The sequence below is a fragment of the Oncorhynchus masou genome, chromosome 10, assembly GCF_036934945.1.
Source record: "Oncorhynchus masou masou isolate Uvic2021 chromosome 10, UVic_Omas_1.1, whole genome shotgun sequence".
NCBI classification, from domain to species: domain Eukaryota; kingdom Metazoa; phylum Chordata; class Actinopteri; order Salmoniformes; family Salmonidae; genus Oncorhynchus; species Oncorhynchus masou.
Genome location: NC_088221.1, coordinates 33,216,731 through 33,230,293, shown reverse-complemented (window position 1 = coordinate 33,230,293; position 13,563 = coordinate 33,216,731). Strand labels below are relative to the sequence as shown.

Below are 13,563 nucleotides of genomic sequence, written 5' to 3'. Positions count from 1 at the left end.
ATACTGAACAAAAATATAAATGCAACATCAGTCAATTGAAGGAAATCAGTCAATTGAAGTCACATAATTAGGCTAATCTATGGAGTTCACATGACTGGGCATACAGATATGCATCTGTCAGTTACAGAAACCTTAAAAGAAATGGGCCTTCCCTCCATCTTTCTCTCCATCCCTCCATCCCTCCATCCTAGACTATATCCCAATTGGCACCCTATTCACTATATAGGTATATATTAAATAGGGAATGGGGTGCCATTTCGGATGCAGACACAGTCTCCTGGTTATCATTTGTTAAACTCTGTAGAGACGTGCTGTGACAATGTATTAGTTTCTGCCCCAATCCTGACCACTTTACAAGAGGCAGCCCCTGGGCTCAGCTTCACCAGGAGTAAAAATAGGCCTAAATATGAAATGTGAATACATTTGCTGCATTCACAGATAGAAAGAAAAAAGAGAGCGAGAGAGATAGAGAGTTGTGTGTAAACATATTTTATATTCAAACCAACCAACAATTCATTCCCCTTCGTTAACAGTTTGTATAATGATGTAACCTTGACCAGAAAACATCTTACAGTTAGATCATGGAAGTAATGTAGCAAATGTATTGAAAAGTTGATTACAGTCAGCATCACTCATACATATCATACATATCATACCTAGAAAGTGGGTGTGAAACAGTGTTGTTGTGCTCCTAGACAAGGCTCATCATATCATTGTCAACAGTGTCAATCTCATTGCTTCCAATACACTGAGAATGATTACAACCACAGCTACAGGAGAGAACAGGTGGAGTGCTGAGGAGGATATACAGAGCTGTGTCCCATAAGGAGCTCGCCTGGGCAATTCCAGTCCTCGGGCCCTAACTGGTGTCACACTTTTTCCCCAGCCCCAGCTAACACACCTGACTCCAACAATCAACTAATCATGATCTTCAGTTCAAAATGCAGTTAGTTTAAATCAGGTGTGTTTGTCAGGGATGGGGGAAAAGTGTTACCCCTGAGGACTAGAATTGCTCAGGCCTGATATAGGGAAGAGGGTTCCATTTGGGATCCAGACTGTTTTTCAGTATCCTATAGATCACCTTCACACTGAGATGGAGGCTCTATAAATCATACCAGACAGAATGGGACTAATTACAGTCTGCACCCTATTCCCTATATAGTGCACTAAAAGCAAACGCTAAAAAGCATTTGAAAGATTTAAAATATAATTTTCACCCAGGTCTGCCAGTCAAAGCCATCTTATCTCACTGCACAGCCGCAGCAGTCAAACAACAGGGACAGGGATAGGGACAGGGATAGGGACAGAGGCAGGGACAGGGATCACATATGCCTATCCTATCCTAAGAGTTAGCACAGTAGCAGAGTGTGCAGAAATAATAGCTGTTGACTTTATTATAGATGGCGATTAAAGCCCCAATCCTGAGTTTGTGTTTCATCCCAACGACAGCCCCACACCACTTGATTTGGAATTGAGGAATTGTGCTGGGGATAATAGGAGTTATAGATAAAATGAGTGTCAGTCCATGAGATTGGCATGATAGTTTGCAACTGAATAAAGCCCGTCCATTTTGTTACAAGGAATACAACCATTCCCTCTCTCTGTCTCTCTCCCCCCCCCCCCCACACACACACACCTTTCATTGCCCCACCCACTCAATAAAATCTCTCTGTACTCCATTGGTGTCGTCAATAAGCAACCATGACAAAACAATGTGCTCCTCCTCAACCTGCCTGCCAAGAGTGATGGTTGGCAGCTGGGCAGGCAGGTGGCAGAACCACACGCTCAGAACATGCCAGGTCACCAGGCCACAGATAGATCAGGCCCTAATCAGTCTGTCAATGCAAAATACACACCACACACACAGGCATGCACAAGCACACATACACATAAAAACACACACACATACACGCACCCACAGATACTGCATAAAACATATATAAACAATGGTTGTGACTTGGTATTCGGGATGTTATTTTGGTATTTTATTAGGATCCCCATTAGCTGTTGCAAAAGAAGAAGCTTCTCTTCCTGGGGTCCACACAAAACATGAAACATGACATACTACAGAACATGAATAGACAAGAACAGCTCAAGGACAGAACTAAATCACTTTTTCCCCAATCTATCCTGCAATAAATCGTGTATAGAAAATGATCTGTCAATGTCAAACAAGGTTAAAAAAAAGTGAATACAGCTATTGGTGATTGTTGCAGTCTCATCCACTTATTCTAACATTTTCAAACAGCATTCTGGGCACTGTAGGCAAAACAGTTCTCACATTGAAACAAAACAAATAGCCTAACAGACAACAAAACACATGACCTTACGTTGGAAAAATGGATTAGTATAAAGGAATGCAGCCCATTGATTGACAGCATTATCACTAGGCTACACAAAGCGAAACCGTTAGCCTATCAGTCTTCGCAGACAGTCTTCTATCTCACGCATTGCCTACAATCAAGGTGGACTGACCTGCGCCAAACGATCACTGTTGCTGTAGAACCTAAAACCTAATAATTAGATAGAGAGATATATTTTTATTTGATTTCCTTCTTTTTTGGAATAAATGCATGTCCTATTTAGCCACCAAGGAAATTATCTACTTGACACGAAGCCATCGATGTATTTCCTAACAGGTGGCAGATGTGCAAGAGCCGAGACAAATGTAAGAAATAACCTCTACTGATGTATTAATAACACGTGCATTACAGGTCCGCAGAATATAAACTATGCACTAGGATGCTCAGTTGACATAACTTGGTCGCATATCACAGAGCCGACAAGCGCACTTTCAAAATATAATGACAAAGAATAAAGAAACGATTTTATTGCAATCTAAAACTTCCAGATAACTTTTACTTAAGAAAATACCTTCCAAAACTAGACTAATCTTATCGTAAATTAAAGGAAAATGCCCCTTGTATATTCTTTTAGTGAAAAGTGAAGAAATAAAATGGACTGGCTGCCGTATTAGTGGAAATAGAAATATGAAACTTCCCATTGACTCCATCTATTTACCTTGCACATTTTCGCTGTAAAATACAAGGAAATCCGATCGAATGCATTTCATAATCAATCACGTCTTGCAGTTTATTGACTTACCTGTGGTTCGGCTTGGAAGTCAGGAAAGTAAAACGGTCTCCGCTCTGTTCTTTCAGCTTGCCGGCCGGCTACTCCAAATGCCTTCTCCACTGACTAGCGCTCCAAATATTTGACAGCGAGGAGCTGAGTAGTATTCTGCCAGCAGCACGAACAATGACGTTACTTTCATATGGTAATAAGGAAACTTTCAAAATAAAAGCCTGCATTTCAAAACATTGCAATATGGATACTCACATTTAAATGATATTGAATTTGACTATGGACACTTTTATTATGCCAACAAGAAAATACAATAACAAATTTATGAAAACAAATGAAAATATGTAAAAAATAAAATAAAATTAAGACCAATAATGAACAAACACAAGGTATGTACTGGTATGTTGTGAATATTGGGCTATAGAGATAACTTTTGTACTTGTATCAGCTAAAGTGGGGTGGGAAATACTCAGTAGGGTCTCTACTAACCAAATATGTTTAGTTTTGGAGGGGCACTGTATCGTACATACCCAGCAGCACTTAGTTCTCCACCCCTTCCATAGCCTCCAATGCAATACACTGTAATAGACTGTACATGGGATGCTAATTGGCTTGCAGAGAGAAAAATGTTCTACCTGTCTCAGTGGGGGTGGGAAATACTCGGTATGGTCTCTACTAACCAAATATGGTTAGTTTTGGAGGGGGACTGTGTTATAGATATGTATTTAGTCTTGCATTTTATATTAATTCCAAAACAATACATCCATGTACTGATGTTGTCTTGAATATGAGTTGTTTTGCTTACCCTGTTTGCTTCCAGTGTGAAATAAAATGTAAACAAATTCAGACACAATGTAAACCATGATGGACTGGCCTAGATTAACCTAATGGTGATGGTAATGGGTGCACCTTTACACATTTAAATCAGCCCAAGGACCGCCTTGACATGTGGCAAAAAAATCTGGTCAATCACGTCGCCAGACAAATATAATATACAGTGCCTTGCGAAAGTATTCGGCCCCCTTGAACTTTGCGACCTTTTGCCACATTTCAGGCTTCAAACATAAAGATATAAAACTGTATTTTTTTGTGAAGAATCAACAACAAGTGGGACACAATCATGAAGTGGAATGACATTTATTGGATATTTCAAACTTTTTTAACAAATCAAAAACTGAAAAATTGGGCGTGCAAAATTATATTTTTTTTATATCTTTATGTTTGAAGCCTGAAATGTGGCAAAAGGTCGCAAAGTTCAAGGGGGCCGAATACTTTCGCAAGGCACTGTAATTGAGATATCATCCTAGTAAAATCATGTTGCTATAGGTTTATATCACCCTAATTATGCATAGCCTTCCAACAATTTTCCTAAACCGACCTAAGACGCAATAAATCCGAAGGTTGGCCTCCTGAACTTGGGTTTTGGACTGATTCATGGATCATAGCCCATCTCTCCAAATTGTAATTTGTGAGAAAATACAAGTGATTATTAGAAACTTCAATGTTTAGCATTCAACTTCCACACATAAAAGGCACTCTTGACATTCTTTTCAAGCAAATATTACAAAGCGAGAAGCACCACACACATGCAGTAAATGTGCAGCAATCAATCACATTTATTTATAAAGCCCTTTTTACATCAGTAGATGTCACAAAGTGCTTATACAGAAACCTGGCTTAAACCCCCAAACAGCAGGCAATGCAGTTGTAGAATCAGCAGTACTTAGTAAACAAAGAATTCGGACCAACACTACAGATATTTTTATACTTTATGATTCTCATGTAAGGTCACCACTGTAATACGAAACCCTGTATCCCTATATCGCTTTATTGATCTTCCAGCACATGGCAAAGAGAAGTTGACCTACAGATTGAATAATCAGTAATCTGTCATTCAGGGGTAACCACCAAAAAAGTACACTACTGGGCACAGTTTATGTTTGACTCTCTTAAGATTATCTCTATAGAATCTACAAACATTGAGGACACAGCAACAGCTATATTTTTATGAATTATGTCATGAGGGAGGGCCTTTACAGAATCTCTGATATAACTGCTTGACGAACATTTCATTACAAAATTATGGTCATTAATATGGAGTTGGTGCCCCCTTTGCTGCTATAACAGCCTCCACTCTTCTGGGAAGGCTCTTCACTAGATGTTGGAACATTGCTGTGGGGACTCCATTCAGCCACAAGAGCATTAGTGAGGTCGGGCACTGATGTTGGGCAATTAGTCCTGGCTCGCAGTCGGCGTTCCAATTCATCCCAAAGGTGTTCGGTGGAGTTGAGGTCCGGGCTCTGTGCAGACCAGTCAAGTTCTTTCACACCGATCTCGACAAACCATTTCTGTATAATGGACCTTGCTTTGTGCACAGGGGCATGTCATACTGAAACAGGAAAGGGTCTTCCCCAAACTGTTGACACAAAGTTGGAAGCACAGAATCGTCTAGAATGTCATTGTATGCTGTAGAGTTAAGATTTCCCTTCACTGGAACTAAGGGGCCAAGCCCGAACCATGAAAAACAGCCCCAGACCATTATTCATTCTCCACCAAACTTTACAGTTGGTACTATGCATTGGGGCAGGTAGCATTCTTCTGGCATCCACCAAACCCAGATTTGTCTGTCGGACTGCCAGATGGTGAAGCGTGATTCATCACTCCAGTGAACGCGTTTCCACTGCTCCATATTCCAATGGCAGCAAGCTTTACACCACTCCAGCCGAAGCTTGGCATTACACATGGTGATTTTAGGCTTGTGTGAGGCTGCTCGGCCATGGAAACCGATTTCATGAAGCTCCTGACGAACAGTTATTGTGCTGATGTTGCTTCCAGAGACAGTTTGGAAATCGGTAGTGAGTGTTGTAACCAAGGACAGTCCCATTCTGTGAGGTTGTGTGGCCTACCACTTCGCAGCTGAGTCGTTGTTGCTCCTAAACGTTTCCAATTTACAGTAAGACCACTTACAGTTGCCCGGGGCAGTTCTAGCAGGGCAGAAATTTGACAAACTGACTTGTTGGAAAGGTGGCATCCTATGAAGGTGCCACGTTTAAAGTCACTGAGCCCTTCAGTAAGTCCATTCTAATGCCAATGTTTGTCTGTGGAGATTGCCTGGTTTTGTGTTCGATTTTATTCACCTGTCAGCAACAGGTGTGGCTGAAATAGTCAAATCCACTAATTTGAAGTGGTGTCCACATACTTTTATATACATAGTATATCAGTGAGCAAGTATAGTCCTGTAAGTCAGATTCAGGTATTGATGTTATTCCAACATGTAACTATCTACCTAATCATCTTGAGGGTAAAGCCTTTCCTGTTCTGAAATTTCTGAAGAAAACATCCGCTTTCAAAGAATGTCACAAAAGATTACTTAGAGCAAACAGTCCAAATCAGCAATTCAACAACTTCATTTCACAGTTGGATGCAGTGAAAACAGGACAGACTACACAAACCATTGCTTCAACAGAGGCTTCATAACAGCGATATGTGTGACATTAAATAATATTTTGTGAAGGAAATGCCAACTTCAACTTTCTTAGCCAATGATCTCCTCTTCCACATTTATGCTCTCAAAATTGCAGTCAGTTCAAGAAAGCCATGTATAGCCAGGGTAAAAAAAGACGAGTTGAACCAAGTCATATTTCTTTCACTGCAAGCATCCCAAGATAACAAGATTTGTAAAACATTTAATACTGCTAATACATTTTAGTAGTCAAGCTTTAATGTTATCCTGCTCCAAAAACATTATTTGCAAAGGTAAGCAGGTCAGCAGAGAACTGGTTAGAGCTTGAATCTATCCTGCATATACACTACCGTTCAAAAGTTTGGGGTCATTTAGAAATGTCCTTGTTTTTGAAAGAAAAGCACATTTTTTGTCCATTAAAATAACATAAAATTAATCATAATTACAGTATAGACATTGTTAATGTTGTAAATTACTATTGTAGCTGGAAATGTCCGATTTTTATGTAATATCTACATAGGCGTACCGAGGCCCGTTATCAGCAACCATCACTCTTGTGTTCCGAGGGGCCAGCATCCCAGAGTCGCCTTTTCACTGTTGACGTTGAGACTGGTGTTTTGCGGGTACTATTTAATGAAGCTGCCAGTTGAGGGCTTGTGAGGCGTCTGTTTCTCAAACTAGACACTCTAATATACTTGTCCTCTTGCTCAGTTGTGCTGATGCTCCAGATAATCAACTAGTATAACGAAGGCCAGTTTCATTGCTTCTTTAATCAGAACAACAGTTTTCAGTTGTGATAGCATAATTGCAAAAAAAGGTTTTCTAATGATCAATTAGCCTTTTAAAATGATAAACTTGGATTAGCTAACACAACATGCCATTGAAACACAGGAGTGATGGTTGCTGATAATGGGCCTCTGTACACCTATGTAGACATGCCATAAAAAAATCAGACATTTCCAGCTACAATAGTCATTAATAACATTAACAATGTCTACACTGTATTTCTGATCAATTTATGTTACAAAAAAAGTATTTCAAAAACAAGGACATTTCTAAGTGACCCCAACATTTTGAACGGTAGGTTATATCATACACTTTTTTGAATAATCTAGTATTATAACATTTTCAGATAATTACCCATTTGTGAAATTGTACACACTACATGGCAAGCTCTAGTATATTGACTGCACTCAAGTATCAATATCAAGTTAGAGTAGGTCCAAGAATTCCTGAAGCAAGCTGTGTTCTATTTGGTATCATATGAAAAGAAACACATTGAAAAAGTACTAAATGTTCTTCAGAAAGTTAAAAGTAATCCGTACTCTGACAAATGCACAAAGAATGACTCTTCTGTGTCTAAATGTCTAATTCCAACAAATTTACTAAAGATGATTATAAAATATTAAACAATGTCAACAAGTGGTTCAATGACCGAATAATTTACGAGTACAATAATATTTTGAAGTCCCATCTGAAGAAAACATTTCTGCTAATGTCCCCTGCGTCTTTTGCGAGTCAGAAATGACAGAGTCTGTTTTGTGAAAGCAAACAAGTTATGCCAAATGTGCCTGGAATGGTGCACAATTTTATCAGCATGTAATAGTGCCTGTGAACTTTGTCACATTGGACAGTTATAGCCATAGATGTGCAACTTATAGTTAGTAGCAGTAATTGCATTACAATAAATCTAAAACAAATTATGGATTCCTTAAGCCAGTATGAAAAATAATTAAAGGATACACTATAGTATCTGGTAATGCATGGATTTGTGGTGGATTTGACACCCAGCTATACATTCTTTCATCGGTGCTCCCATTTTAGAAAACAGTCAGACGGTAGTAGTTGTGGTGTTTGTGTACTTATTCTCTAAAGCAGTGTTATTAGAGGGCAATGTGAATACACTTTGTCACAATGGCATGCAAGAGTATGTTTTATATCAGTTATCAGAGAAAATTATTATGTCATACATTTTAAACTCGACAGAAAATGCCTTTGCTGACCTTGATAGATAATACATAATACATAGAGGTGTTGATTATCTTACAATCTTGCCTCTGTTTGGGGGTTTGAAACCATGGTTAATAGGCCTTTAACAACATGTACTGGTAACCTTGACAGAAAAGAAACACATAGGGGGCTATAACTTGTAAATAATGTTCTCCAGTGTTGTCCTAAAAGCTTGATAAACTGTGTACTGTTAGCCTTGTAGTCTCTTGTAATACATTTTAAACTCTACAGAAAAAAACATTGCTGACCTTGATTGATAATCATGACAATATTGCTGGTAAATAATCTTGTTAATCTTAAATCCTAATACCCTGGTTAATATTACACTTAACTTGTGAATACATTTGTTTTCATTTCAATAAAAGAGTTAGGCTTTTGTGTTTATTTGTTTTATTGTTGATGAGTGTGTATTGATTTCAGGAACATGGATAGTACCAGGATATTTAAAGCTGTGTTGATGGATGTGTACTACAGACTCCCCCTCCAAAACTACACATATTTGGTTCGTAGAGACCCTACTGAGTATTTCCCACTCCACTTTAGCTGAGAGAAGTAAAAAAAGTTCTCTACAAGCCAATAAGTATCCCATGTACAGTGTATTGCAGTGCAGTGAAAGGAGTGGGTGGAGTATGGAGTCACTAGTACTCTGTATTAAACCCTTTGCCCAGCACAAGGGACCCATTTACTTTTTGCAGATTCTGAGTAATTCCCCCATAACATATATTTGTATTTTATTGCGAGTGTATTTCTCTAAGTTTACATTTTACGTGTGAAAAAAAAGTATGCACTGTAAATTACAATGGATTGAACCTTTATTTAACTCGGTAAGTTCATTAAGAACAAATTCTTATTTACAATGATGGCCTACCCCGGCCAAACCCAGACGACACTGGGCCAATTGTGAGCCGCCCTATGGGAACCAGAGACTGTAGTGACACCTTTTACACTGAGATGCAGTACCTTAGACCGCTGCGCCACTCGGGAGCACTTAGATAAGAGTGTCTGCTAAATGACTAACATGTAAATGCAGTATAACCCTCTTTTTTGTAATATAGCCTCCTCACAATAGCTTTCAACATATCAGTATTTGTGTAAACAATCAAAATAAATGCTGGTATAAATAATACAGTATAAAATATGTGAAATTATCCATTTATGTGTTTACAATTCTGTGAAAAGCAGTTGTACTGCACTAGTAGTAAAAAAATATATATTCCCAAAATGTAGCATGTCTTTGCAGGGGTACTCTTTTTCTCCATTTTTTATACTCTATCATGCTGCCAACATAATACACTGCTGCTAGGAGAACTGTAATACACTTCAGTGTTCTAGCTCTGCAGCCCAGAAAACATCCCCGCATGCTCATCCCTGGGCCTTTAGGGGCAATAGCAGCACTACCTGAGCCTGTGCACAAGGCTATGCCCTACATTACACTGCTCTCAAATATGCTCTCTTCCATGATTCTTGCTGCTTGAGTCTCGCTGCTTTTTATTTAGAAAATGAATAAAGTTTGACATTACCTGCTGGGGCTTTACTATAATAAACATGCGTAAATGCAGTTGTAGGCTAAACTATATTTTAATACTCAGAGGATAAAATCAACATAAACAATCTCTTGGGAGATGACACTTAATTGTATGCCATAGCGTTGGTCATCCTGTAAAACCTACTATTTTAGAAGTTAAATGCAGGGTTCAGAACACCACCCACACACAGAGGTCCTCCTCCTCTCCTCTCCTAAACTTCCTGTGGTCAGTTGGCTAGGGAGATTATACACCTCTTCTTTCTCTGGATTAAATAGCATTCATGAGTAAAGCCACATGAAAATGCACACACTTAGTAATCGTTCCGGTGAAATAGACCACTTACTTCCACAAATGCATCCCTAGTAGGCGACCTACAATATAGGTTAGAGACATCATTCAATGGAACACCACCTACTCAGCATGTTTAAGGATGGAAAAAATATTCAAGACTAAAAGCACATGAAATTGCACTCTTACTAACTGTTCTAGTATGATAGTTGCATGCATCCATCCTCAAATCGATCCCTTCCCTACCTACAGTACAGAAAGAAACATTCTTCAGCTTGACAACAGCAAATGTACATGAAATTGCACACTGCTCCAGTAAAATAGTTAATTGGGCTACATTCATCCACACATCCCTAGTCCTACCTACTGTAACCTACTGTAGAGGCATTCTTCAGTCAGGCACCTTTTTAGCACAGGAGAGGCAGGGAATGTAAATCTGTCCTATGTATGGCCAAGGGGCAATCATCACACTAATGTTATGCTTGATGTATAGTCTCATTATCAGTGTAATGGCTGTCTGCTTCATGGCAGCATTATATCTGCAAACTGGCTTCCTGCTACATGGCTTCTTGCTACCTGAATCCTGGCTGTCTGCTAACTGGCTGCTACCGCCTGGAGTGGAAGGGTGATCTGTGGAGCTCCACAGAGAAGAGTCCCGTGAGTCAAGGGATCTGTCCCAAATGGCACGTTATTCCCGATGTAGTGCACTACTTTTGAGCAGAGCCCTATGGGCCCTGGTCAAAATTGGTGCCATATATAGTGAATAGATTGCCATTTAGGACAGAACCAAGGAGGTATGAGGTACTGAAATTCTCCAGACACATAAGTTATCAATATTTGGAAGTAGCACTACTACCTCTGTGCCTCTCTCTCCATGTACACCCTACTGAATAAGTTCATTACCAATTTACAGCTGCTCGCCAATTCACTATATATATCTACTCTCTGTGCTGTGAGACTGGCAGTAAAGGTTATATATCATATAACTATTGAATATAGGTTATCACATATATCCTTTAGGACACACTGTAAATACTTACATATTCTGAAGGGTTAAGAGACTGTTCTGTTTCTCTGAGTTGAGCAGTCTCATCCCAGTGCAACTGGTAATGGAAAAGCTTGGCTCTACCTCAATTGGTATTTCCACCATTCCTCGACTCCCATCTCCTTGCTCCCTTCAAAACCTTACTGGAGGAGGAGGTCTCTCCCATCAGACCTTCTTATCCAATGCATTCTGAGGCAGCGAGAAGGATGGATGCAAGGAAATTGAGGAAAGATTAACTGAGAAAGTGCCAAGGACTCCTTCTAGATAACCCATTGAGAATCTACCAGGCATTATATTCCTCCCTTCATTGTTCTCTAAGAATTCTCAACCATTTGTATGACAGTTGAAATGAACCAGTACTCTTCTCTTGGAATCCAATAGTTGAAAAGGAAAACACTGAGCAGGAAAAAATACAAAACTGTATTTGGGGAGTTTGTCCCATTCTTCTCTTCAGGTTGGATGGGGAGCACCACAGTAATTTTCAGGTCTCTCCAGAGATGTTTGATCGGGTTCAAGTCTGGGCCACTCAAGGACATTCAGAGACATGTCCCAAACCCATTCCTACCTTATCCTGGCTGTGTGCTTAGGGTCGTTGTCCTGTTGGAAGGTGAACCTTTGCCCTAGTCTGAGGTCCTGAGTGGTGTGGAGCAGGTTTCATCAAGGAGCTCTCTCTGCTCCGTTCATCTGTCCCTCGATCCTGACTAGTCTACCAATCCCTGCCACTAAAAAATCAGATGGTGCCAGGTTTCCTCCAGACAAACACTTGGCATTCAGGCCAAAGAGTTCAATCTTGGTTTCATCAGACCAGAGAATCTTGTTTCTCATGGTCTGAGAGTCCTTAAGGTACTTTTTGGAAAGCGCAAAGCGGGCTGTCATGTGCCTTTTACAGAGGAGTGGCTTCTGTCTGGCCTGATTGGTGGAGTGCTGCAGAGATAGTTGTCCTTCTCCCTGTTGTCACCTCCCTGACCAAGGCCCTTCTCCCCCGATTGCATAGTTTGGCCAGGCTGCCAGCTATAGGAAGAATCTTGGTGGTTCCAAACTTATTCCATTTAAGAACGATGGAGGCCATTGTGTTCTTGGGAACCATCAAGGCAGCAGACATTTTTTGGTATCCTTCCCCAGACATGTGCTTTGACACAATCCTGTCTAGGCACTCTAAGGACTGTTCCTTCAACCTCATAGCTTGGTTTTTGCTCTGACATGCACTGTTAACTGTGCCTTTCCAAATCATGTCCAATCAATTGAATTTACAACAGGTGGACTCCAATCAAGTTGTAGAAACATAAATGCACCTGAGCTCAATTTTGAATCTCATAACAAAGGGTCTTAATACTTATGTAAATAAGTTTATTTTTTATTTTTAATACATTTGCAAAAAAATAAACACTTTCGCTTTGTCATTACGGGGTGTTGTGTAGATTGATAAGTAACATTATTTAATCAATTTTAGAATAAGGCTTTAACATAACAAAATGTGGAAAAAGTCAAGGGGTCCGAATACTTTTCGAATGCTCTGTATGCTGATTTTATTATTTATATTGTGCTTCAAATGTTCAGTTGCATCATAAAGCAAAGCTTGAATCAGTATCCGATTGGTAGTTACAGTTTTGTCCCATTGCTTCAACTCCCATATGGGAGAGGCGATGGTCGAGAGCCGTGCGTCCTCCGACACACAACCCAGCCAAGCCACACTGCTTCTTGACACAATGCCTACTTACCCGGAAGCCAACCGCACCAATGAGTCGGAGGAAACACTGTGCACCTGGCGACCATGCTAGCGTGCATTGCGCCCGGCCCGTCACACGAGTCGCTAGTGCGCGATGGGACAAGAACATCCCTACCAGCTAAACCCTCCCCTAACCCGGATGACCCTGGGCCAATTGTGCGGCGCCCCATTGTTCTCCCGGTCAACCAGGATCTCTACTGGCACAGCTCCCACTGCGATGCAGTGCCTTAGACCACTTCGCCACTCGGGAGACCGGCTTCCATTTACTAAAAGTTTTGCAACAGAACCGGCGTAATGAATACACCGCGATTTGCCAGAATTCCCAAACCTGGTCTCCTCGACTAGATGTAACATAGTAAACATAAAAGTGGGACACTCAAAACTAGCATCATATGTCACGTTTGGTGTGGTTACATAAGAC

The 13,563-nt window shown here is 40.2% G+C and overlaps 1 protein-coding gene across 1 annotated transcript in view; it reads right to left on the bottom strand.

Moving 5' to 3' along the window:
* The window catches only part of LOC135547556 (zinc finger protein 385B-like), a 169,081-nt gene extending 165,897 nt beyond the window's left edge, over nt 1-3,184 (bottom strand). The window contains 1 exon segment of the mRNA XM_064976663.1: nt 3,106-3,184. The gene's annotated coding sequence lies outside the window, so the exon portion shown is untranslated.
* Nucleotides 3,185-13,563: the final 10,379 nt, after the last annotated feature.